At 46.8% G+C, this 9,446-nt stretch overlaps 1 protein-coding gene across 1 annotated transcript in view; it reads left to right on the top strand.

Moving 5' to 3' along the window:
• The first annotated feature begins 1,768 nt into the window (after window positions 1–1,768).
• FRY (FRY microtubule binding protein) overlaps window positions 1,769–9,446 on the top strand; it is a 447,808-nt gene continuing 440,130 nt past the window's right edge. Inside the window, exon 1 of the mRNA XM_090027939.1 lies at window positions 1,769–1,857. The gene's annotated coding sequence lies outside the window, so the exon portion shown is untranslated. The remainder of the gene's footprint in view (window positions 1,858–9,446) is intronic.

Raw genomic sequence — 9,446 nt, 5'->3', positions numbered from 1 at the left:
GGGCTGGGAAAGCAGCGGTGCAATTGCACCCACTTTGGATTCCTGCTCCACGCAAATTTGAAAATCTGCCTCAGAGGGGCAGAGGTTTTTCTATTCAGGCAGCAATGAGGGAATCAATTGATTTGATGGCTCATTATCATCTTCCGGATTCCTGTTAACCTCTCTTCACTCCGCAGGTGCTAATGATCCTCCATCCTTTTTAAGAGTCTAGCTGATCCATTGATCAAAGTATCCTTTCTTCTGTAATTGTGCTGTCTGTTAGCCATTCCTGGTAATGCCCATCTTTTATTTTACAGTCCCTCAGGCTGTTTTAATTCTAGCTAAAAACCTTAATTTGGGTATGGTAATATTAACTCAGATGTAGAAATGACCAACAGTGAAGTATCAGAGGCACTGTCAAGACATTCAACTAAGTAAGAGACATCCATTTAACTATAATGACCACAGGGCTAATGACAGTCTCTTTTGACTGTTTTGCCTACTTTGTTATATATATTTTTAAACAATATATAATCTGGCAAATTAGCACACATTCCAATAGTTATAGTAACTTTTTGTTCTAACCTTAACTGAGTATAGTGCTAGCTCCCTATTATGTTAGCAAAGCTTCCCTGGAGAGCAATGTGTTGCATTGGATATGACGATGCACCATAACACCTGCACCCCCCTTTTCAAAATCCTAGATCGGCCCATGGAGAAAGCTTCCTTCTGTGCCTTTGATCTTGCAGTTTGCAGGGCATTCAATAAACCAGAAGTTTCCAGACTGACAGATTGCACACCACAAATTTCAAACTATACAACCTTAAGTACCACTAGGGTGGCCATCATAGAAGACATTTCAGTTTTCTGCCACTCTGCCCTCTATTGATATGAAACCGGACTCCTTTACGTCCTCTACTTTTCCTCTTGATGAGGCGTCGGGTTTCAAGAGAAAAATAGAGGACATAAAGGAGTCCAGTTTTGTATCAATAGAGAGCAGAGAACAACTGGACTGTCCTCTATGATGGCCATCCTAAGTACCACCAGCAAACTTGTCAGGTCAACCTTAAGTACCACCAGTAAATGTTTGGTATTGAAAGGGATTATAATAAATGTGTTAACACGTACCACTGAGAAGTTGTCAGTGTACCACTGGTGGTACCTGTACTATGGGAATTGCACTCTTAGTCCATTCTGAAATGGCATTCCCACTTTTATGCCCTCCCATTCAGTTTGGCCAATAACTGGTTTCCACTGGGCCTTTTTAAAGCACCAAATGTTCCTGGCCACAACTGTATTCAGGATGCATGTAGCGAACAACCTCCGCCACCACCCACCCACTGGTGGGGGAGGGGGCACGGGGCCCTCCCCCAGTCTCCAACCCCGCCGGTGGCTCCTGAGGGTGCTCGCCAGGCCAGTCCCCTCCGGCTTCTGGACACACAGGAGGCGCCAGTCGCCCACGACCCTAGCGCCACGTGAGGTCCTTCAGGAATTTCTTCTGGCTTATTCTGCCAGCCCTCCAAGGTGCAGCGGCAGAAGCGGGTGAGGGCTTGTGTGTGGATCCCCCTCCCCACTCCCTTGCATGGTGCGGGGAGCCGCGTCTCATGGGTGCCCCCCGCCAGGAGCAGCAGAGTGGGATCTTTCCCCGCGTGAGACCAAGCCTCAGCTCAGGTCGGGGGCAGGGAAAAGCCCGGCGCCGCCCCCCGCCGCACCTCAGCGCAGACCCCGCGCTGGGCTGAGGCCCCAGGTGGAGGGGGCGGGGGGAGGGGAGGGGCAGCCGTGCCCTGCCCACCCGCGCTACGCCAGCTCCCGCCCGGCGGGGCTCGTCTTGACAGCAGGCAGCGAGGGAGGGAGGGAGCGAGCACGCACCTGCAGCGGGTGAGCCACCGGGCGCCGGCGCCCCTGCCCCCAGCCGGGGAGAAAGTTTCCCGGGAGCCCCAGTGGTGGTGCGCGGCGGCCGCGGGAACAAAGCCGGGCGTCAGGGGCGGCGAGGACCGGCCTCGTGCCCCCGCGCGCATCATGGCCGCTCGGATGGCGGCCCCGACCGGGCGCTGCCGCTCCCGCCGCCTTTGCGGAGGCCGCTGCCTCCAGGTCCGGGCGAGCCCGGCCGCGCGGGACCTGTCCCGCCCGGCCGGGCATCTCGACACTGCCCCTAGGCCGGCGGGGAGCTGCTGTGCTCAGTCCCACCTCCAGCCTCTACTGGGGTTTATGTTTGTAATTGCCTTGAACTTGGCCCCAAGTGTAGACCCCACAGGTTGGCGGCAGCTCTGCGTCCAGCGCAGGATGCTGGCTTAGGCAGTGTCACCCCTCCGCTTGCTGCCTGTCGCAGGGTTTCCCTGGGCTTGTTGGCTCTTGTCTGCAGCTGGAGCAGCCCTTGCCTTTCTCTGCATGTAGGGATGGGACCCGTGCATTGGGAAAAAAAAGAGCTGCCTGGCCTGGCACATCTCTTTATGCTGGATGGCAGCGTCCAGATTCATCCGTATACCTTGGGGATTTCGCTAGTATCTGGACAGTTCCAACTTTCTAGGCCTGAGGGCTGATTTTTGGCTTTGCTGTGTCGTCCAGGGAGGGCTTTTGGTGGTATTTTAGTGCTTTCAAGGAGCCTGGTGTGCTGGGCAGATTTTGGGATGCTTTCCAAGTTATAACTGTTGAATTGAAGTGGACCCATTATTAGGGATTATTTGCATGGCCGTGGACACGCATTCCACTTCATAAACCAAACTGGTATCATTTACTCTTCAGTTACAGTATTGTCTTGTACCAGACCTCTTTCCCTCGCTGTTTGACAGTCAGTTCTGAAAGTGCTGATAAGCAACTGAATTCACGAAAAATGGAGTCGTTCATGTGGAGATGCAGGTCGCGTGCTAGTTTTTCTTTTCTAATAAGCATAAGTTGTAGTTTTGCATGCACGTGCTTAGTTACGAATCTTGAAATTTATCTTCCTCAAATATGTTGCACTATTCACTGAGATTCACAAATTTAAGCAAACTCTGCTGACAGCAAGCCACATTCAAATGCTTATAAATTGAACACACTGAATGATTTTTTTTTAAAAAAATTGAACAAATGCATTGGGTAATTTGTCCAACTCTGTTCATCTTGGTAATTGTTGGCTTCATTATCCCCATTGTTTGTAACCTCTCATTTTGCCCTCATTCCTGATTTTGCTAGGGTCCCTTTCTCATGTAAAGTATTAAGATAGTTGGTCTTGTGGGTAAATAACAATAGCGATTGCAGGGTGCTGTTGGTTAGGTGCTCAGGGAGGCACCGCTGAAGAGCAATACACAAGAGTAGCCTTTGGTGTTGCCCTTCAGCAGTGACAGAGAGGGGCCCCTGATGGTGGTATATTTTGCTGTAATGGTTTAAATTGAATGTGTTTCTATTGGGGGCAGGGGAAAGGAGATGATGTGGGTTTTGTGGACAGCCATGCACCCCCCCATGAAAGAGGGAGATAAAGGACTTTAAAGAACTGGGGAAAAGACTCCTTTGGGTCTGAGGCAGCAGAGTGGAAATGGGTATGGATACAAGGGACTATGGGGAAAAAAAAATTTCTCTAATGGACATAGTGAATGAGGGTTGGGAAGTGAGAGATTTAGGCAGGGGGAGATGCTCCTAGTTGAGAGGCAACTGAGCAGGGTTGGGCGTGTTGGGATGCATTGTATTTGAATTCCTGGATATATTGAGAGGAGTTTGATTTGTTTTACTATCCTTTTTAGTTTTTTTATGAGTAATTTTGTCATTTATTGTAAGCTGCCCTGAGTCCGGCACATAAACCACCTAACTAAAATTGTAATAAAGAAAAAACTTTTTCACATGAAGTGGACTGCTGCTGAGAGGGAAGACACTTTGAACAATAGAATATAACCTATTATTATTTGGAAGTAGTCTTTGCACTGTTTATATGCTGTTTAAAGCACAGAAAAAACCTCACAGTCTGTGAAACAGAGAAGGTTTCACTGTAATCCATGATGCTGGTAAAATGGTGAATGATGCTGGCCCACTTTGTATTTATTGTTATTCAGTTTGTATTGGTTAAACATTTACCTCTTTACTATTATGAAAGACAACTGCTTTACTTTTTAAATTATTTTTAATATTTATCAGAGACTGAATCTTTATCACTCTTTCCTTCAAAAATAAGAGGATATATTCAAAATGTGGTTCACAGCACATTACTTCCAGCAATGGGTGGTTAGAATTTGAGAACACTTGTTTTTGAACTTATTTAGAACAGCTCTTGCTCATCACTAATTCTATATCAAATAATACAGTGACATACTAGCATGGAAGTCTAGTTCTATAGAATTTATTGTAACTTGCATTTGTTTTGAAAATCTACTGTACATACATCTTCCAAATTGCCCAGTACAGGATTGTATAGTGCATTAGAACACCTGACAATAATACGTGTTCAGAGCAAGTTATTAATTGAAGAAGCAGTCAAATCCATGTACAGTATTTGTTCGCTTATGATGTAAGATAGGACTTGGGTGCTGTTCCTATACAATGTTAGGTTTTGTATACATGGGGGTTTATAATTTACTATAATTAGTATTTGATGATTTTCTGAAAATAAGATGTAGAGCAGGGGTTGGCACATGAAGGCATTTTGCTTGGCACACAAGCCTTGGGGCAGATGGCAGGGAAGGGGCTGGGGCTGCGCTACCACAACAAGAATTGAGCCCCTTGTGGCTCCCCTGCCATCTGCCCTAAGGTGCCCACGCACTCACTGCTGGCAACAAGCCAGGCCTGAGCTCCACAGACCCCAGTGCAGTTGCTGGCAGCCTCCCCACTGCCTGCTGCTAGCAGTTGAGGCCCCGTGGTGGGCAGCAGAAGTCTGCCCAGAGCCCTAGCCGGCTGTGGCAGACAGCCAGGAGGCTGCAAGCAGCTGCACTGGGGTCTGCAGAGCCCTGGCCTGATTCATTGCCAGCAGCAGGTGAACACATGCCTCAGGGTGGATAGCAGGCAAGCTGAGAGAGGCCCAATCCTTGTTGTGGCAGTGCAGTCCTAGCTTCTTTCCTGCTGTCCACCTTGAGGCGTACGTGCACCCACTGCCAGCAATAAGTCAGGTGTCAGGCTGGGGCTCTACAGACCGTGGTATAGCCTCTTGCAGCCTCCTGGCTGTCTGCTGCAGCTGGCTCAGGCACTGGCCCCTGCTGCCCACCTTGGAGCCTGAGGCCGCTTGCAGCAGGTGGTGGGGAGGCTGCAATCAGCTGCACTGTGGTCCATGGAGTCTTGTTGCTGGTGGCAGGTGTGCGCTCACCTCAGAGCGGACAGCAAGGATGGGACCAGACTGCACTGCCACAACAAGGATTGGGCTCCTTGTGGCTTCCCCACCATCTGCCCCTGTCATACTAACATCTTAGAAGTCAAGGTTGTGGGTGGTTTTGGCACCCTGCCCAAAAATGTTGCTGATCCCTGTTGTAGAGCATGTGTTAATTATCTAAAATGGAGCTTTTAAGTCCATTTCCTCTCCTTCCAACTATAAAAGTACCATTCACAAAACAGGCAGAGGTACTGGTTCCTGCTCCCCTTTCAGCGTATAGCCCACTTGTTAGGATATTCACCTAGGATGTTGAGATCAAGGTTCAAATTTCCTCTCTGCCTGATTCACAACAGGGTTTTGAACTGAGGTTTGCCCTCTTGGGTGGCTTTCCCAACTGGTAGGATGAAAGTCAGTGGTTTTTGAGAGTTTTCTGCCCCTTTCACAGTTACAGTTTTGTTGCCTTCATCTTTCTATTCTGGACAATTGAAAAAAAAAAAGAAAGAAAGAAAAACAACTCTACACTATTCCCTAGGTCACCTGGTCCCCGGTGCTGCCCCAGTTGACCCATGTGGTGTGTGTTGGACTGGTCCTGCACGCAGGGCCTAGGACACAGCTTGCATGCAGTTCCTGCTCTGGGACTCATGATCTTGGCTGGTCTGGGACAGTGCTGCATGTGGCCCCCATTGTAGTCGGTCCAGAATGCATGCCACGTGACACCTGCTTCAGCCCATGTGTTAGCTATGCATCTCCAGGACTGGATGCCACAAGTGGCATAGTCCCTGACGAGCAATACAGGTGCCACATGCAGTGCAGTTCCTGGACTGGCTGGAGTGGGTGCTGCGTGCAGCCGGGGTCTCAGCCGAGTGTGAGGAGGAAAGGGGACAGGGTACCACATATGGTGCGGATTCGAGACTGGGTGCCACTGGCGCTGGATCTGGCATGGGGAGGGGAGGGGAGTCAGTGAGTGCAATCCAAACCATGGACCAACCCTGCAGCACTAATCCCGCCGACAGGGCCAGATCAGTTTGATACCCCCACCTTAAGTTATTGGTGAGGTTACAAGGAGGTTGGATAGATATATATGTACATATCTATACGTGTATATGTTTTCCTGCTTTCCTGTTCCTTCCTCTTGTGTACCCTCTAGAAGTACATACTTAAGTTTGAGAAATGCTAACAGAGGGTATTCTGTGGTGGGTTTCTCTCTGTCTCTCCTGCTGAAGTGGTTCTGCTCTGGTATGTAAAATATTTAAATATTCACTTGACCAGACAGGAGGGACTGGTGTTTTCCAACCAGAGTGCCGTGGCGCTGTGGAATGCCTTGAGATTGTTTCAGATGTGCTGTGGGGTACTACACAATGTTACTCTCAGGTGTGCAAACAAGATAGACCTAGAGATTTCAAACAGGAATCTACAGCATCAAAAACATTCGGACTTGTGGTCTTCCTGAGTTTGCTTAAGCAAAATAAGTGATATATTATTTTTCTCATCAAAAAAAGAATCAAAACTAAAAGCTGACATTTTCTTAGCAGTGCCTCAAGTCTAAAAGGTTGAGAACCACTGCTCTGCTCCATAACCTGGTAGTTAGGCATTCATTTGAGAGATGGGGCAGAGGGGTTCTAGTCTCTGTTCCAGTAAGTATGTAAGTATTTTATAAAGTGGAATGTTTTGAAGAGGAAAGAGACACAGAATATCCTTTAGCCTTGTCTCAAGGTTGGAGATCTGTGTTCAGATACATTCTCTGCACAAGACAGAGGATTTGAACCACAGTCCCATGTAAGCATCCTAACCACTGGGATTGCTGCTGCTATCTTCTTCTTGGTATTGTTAGCCATGCTTTGCTTTTATTAAGAACACACAATATTTTTTTTCCCCCCAGTTAGACAGAGATTGCATACAATTCTGGTTTTGGATAGATCTGAAATACTTTCTTTTCAGTTTGTACCAAGAGTAGTCTGGCAGGAAAATAAAAATAAAAATGGGTGAGAGCAGGTGTGGCTATACCATAAAACATTACCACATGTGAGCAGTGCTACTAACAATGGCTGGAGATTTTTCTTTAGTTCAAAGGTCAAGGCATTTGTTTCTAATTTGCACATAATTAGAGAGTGATGATAAGTTAGTCGTAATAAGACTTTAAGAGGACTTCAGGTCTATACATTAATGTGCATTTCTGAAGTAATAGTTGTTGGGAAATGTTGCAGATCCATTTGCTATATTTGGGTATTCAGTACATTTGGCTTGTCTTGGAACAGAAACTTCAATAAAAACTTTATGATAGATTGAGGACTTCACATGGAATAATTAAAGTTTGTCCCCAGGTGGTAGGAACTTGAACTCCTGAGAATATCAGATGCTTGAGGAAGTAGTTGTAATATCAGATATGCTAAGGCTCTAAAATTATTTAATTGTCTAGTGTCTGGCTCTCGGATACAAATCTTTACATAAATGGTCTGTAATGGAGCCTTTTCTTCAACTCGGGTGGTAGCAGATGATTTTAGGAAAACCTATCCTCAGATAACCTATACCAACATCACTGTGTGGTGTAGCTGACAAATGTGCTGCTTGTACCCACACATCACACAGATTTTTTTTTTTATAGGCTGAAAACAGCTAATGTGTTTTTTTTTTTTAATGTGAGAAGATGTACTATCCATGTTTTCCCTTATGTTCCACTTATGTTGCTTACTTAATATTTTAAAAGCCTAGCTTACATACAAAAGCAAAAGTGACGTCAGTAGTTGCACTTTTTTTGTTCAAGAACTGTACAGGGATGCTTTCAAAGAGAATGCTGTTTGCAGGACATTCTGGTGAGAGTGACAGTCTGGTTGCTGGTCATGAGCCAGGACCAGTGCTATGACCTCAACACATGATGAGGTGCCACAGATGGTCCTGCAGTTACAGCGCTGGCACAGAATGTGGAATGATCTGCTGGTAATGGGTAACTTCATAATACTTTTTAAGGTGTGCTGAACTGATACAGATTTTACCATCAAAATATAGAATTCTTTAGCGTTTATAGAAGGTTTAAAGAACTTTATTGAACCTTTCAGTTTGTTATTTTTAATCTATTGTAGTATACCTTTCTTCCTAATTGGTCTTTAAAACTCTTCACAGTACTTTCAGGTACAATCATAATTTATTCACAGAAATGTATTCATCCTTTTCATAGCACCTGGCAAAGTAGGTTGTTGCCAACAAAAGCTCGCGCCTCTCAGAATCAGTCAGTCTCTAAGGTGCTACCATGTCCTACCTTGTGCCTGATTTCAGACTAACACAACTAAAAACATTTCCAGGATTGGAAATCAGGAAAATAGATTTCAGGTGGAATAAATATGCATATACTACAGTCAAAGGTACTTATTGAGCTAGATCCTGGATAATTGTACCAAACGCCTTTGAAAAGCTTTTTTGATTAAAGCCTACTGTAATATCTTTCAGTAGTACTCTTTGAAAGTTCTCTGGGAATTCCTGTTATAGATGTGCAAATAATAGAGAAAGCTTTTATTTACAGAGGAAAATCCAAGCTGTAGTTGGTTAAGTTATAGGACGTGTAATAGAAAACCAGTTGTTGGATAAGAAGGATTATATATGAATAGTTTCAGCACTCAGGTGTGTGCTAGGTATCTTTTGTCGACACTGCTAGATATGTCCCATGCCCTAGAGCAGGGGTGCTCAATCTCCAGCCTGCTGGACAGATGCAGCTAGCAAAGCCATTGCATGTGGCCTACGGGGTTCCCTGTGGGTCAGGAAATTTGGCAGGGGGGAGCAGTGGCCATTAATATAGCCACCTTCTCTCCTGCCAAGTCCCCAAACCCCAATCCCTGTACAGCAATCAGAGCCAGGTCATAAGCCCCCTTACCCCACAGGGCCAGGCCACATGCCCCCAGCTTCTGGATCAGGGCCAGACCATGCCCCCTTCCCCCTATAGGACCGGTCCTGGCCATGCCCCACATGGCTGAGACATGCCCCCTTCCTTCTGTGGGATTGGGTTGGGGTCTTGCCTGCCCCTTTCCCTTTCCACAGGCCCAGGTCAAGCTGCAGGGCTTCACTGGATCTAGCCTACCCCCCGTTCCCCTCCATGTGGCCAGATAATACCTGCTGTACTCCCCCCCACCCGGGGCTGGATCTGGCCTGTGGGTGGACTGGGCCCTTCCAACCCAGCTTGATGGGCAAAAAAGTTGGGCACCACTGCCCTAGA

This window comes from Crocodylus siamensis, chromosome 1 (genome assembly GCF_052110815.1).
Source record: "Crocodylus siamensis isolate JL-2025a chromosome 1, ASM5211081v1, whole genome shotgun sequence".
NCBI classification, from domain to species: domain Eukaryota; kingdom Metazoa; phylum Chordata; order Crocodylia; family Crocodylidae; genus Crocodylus; species Crocodylus siamensis.
This window is presented reverse-complemented; position numbering and strand designations above follow the sequence as displayed.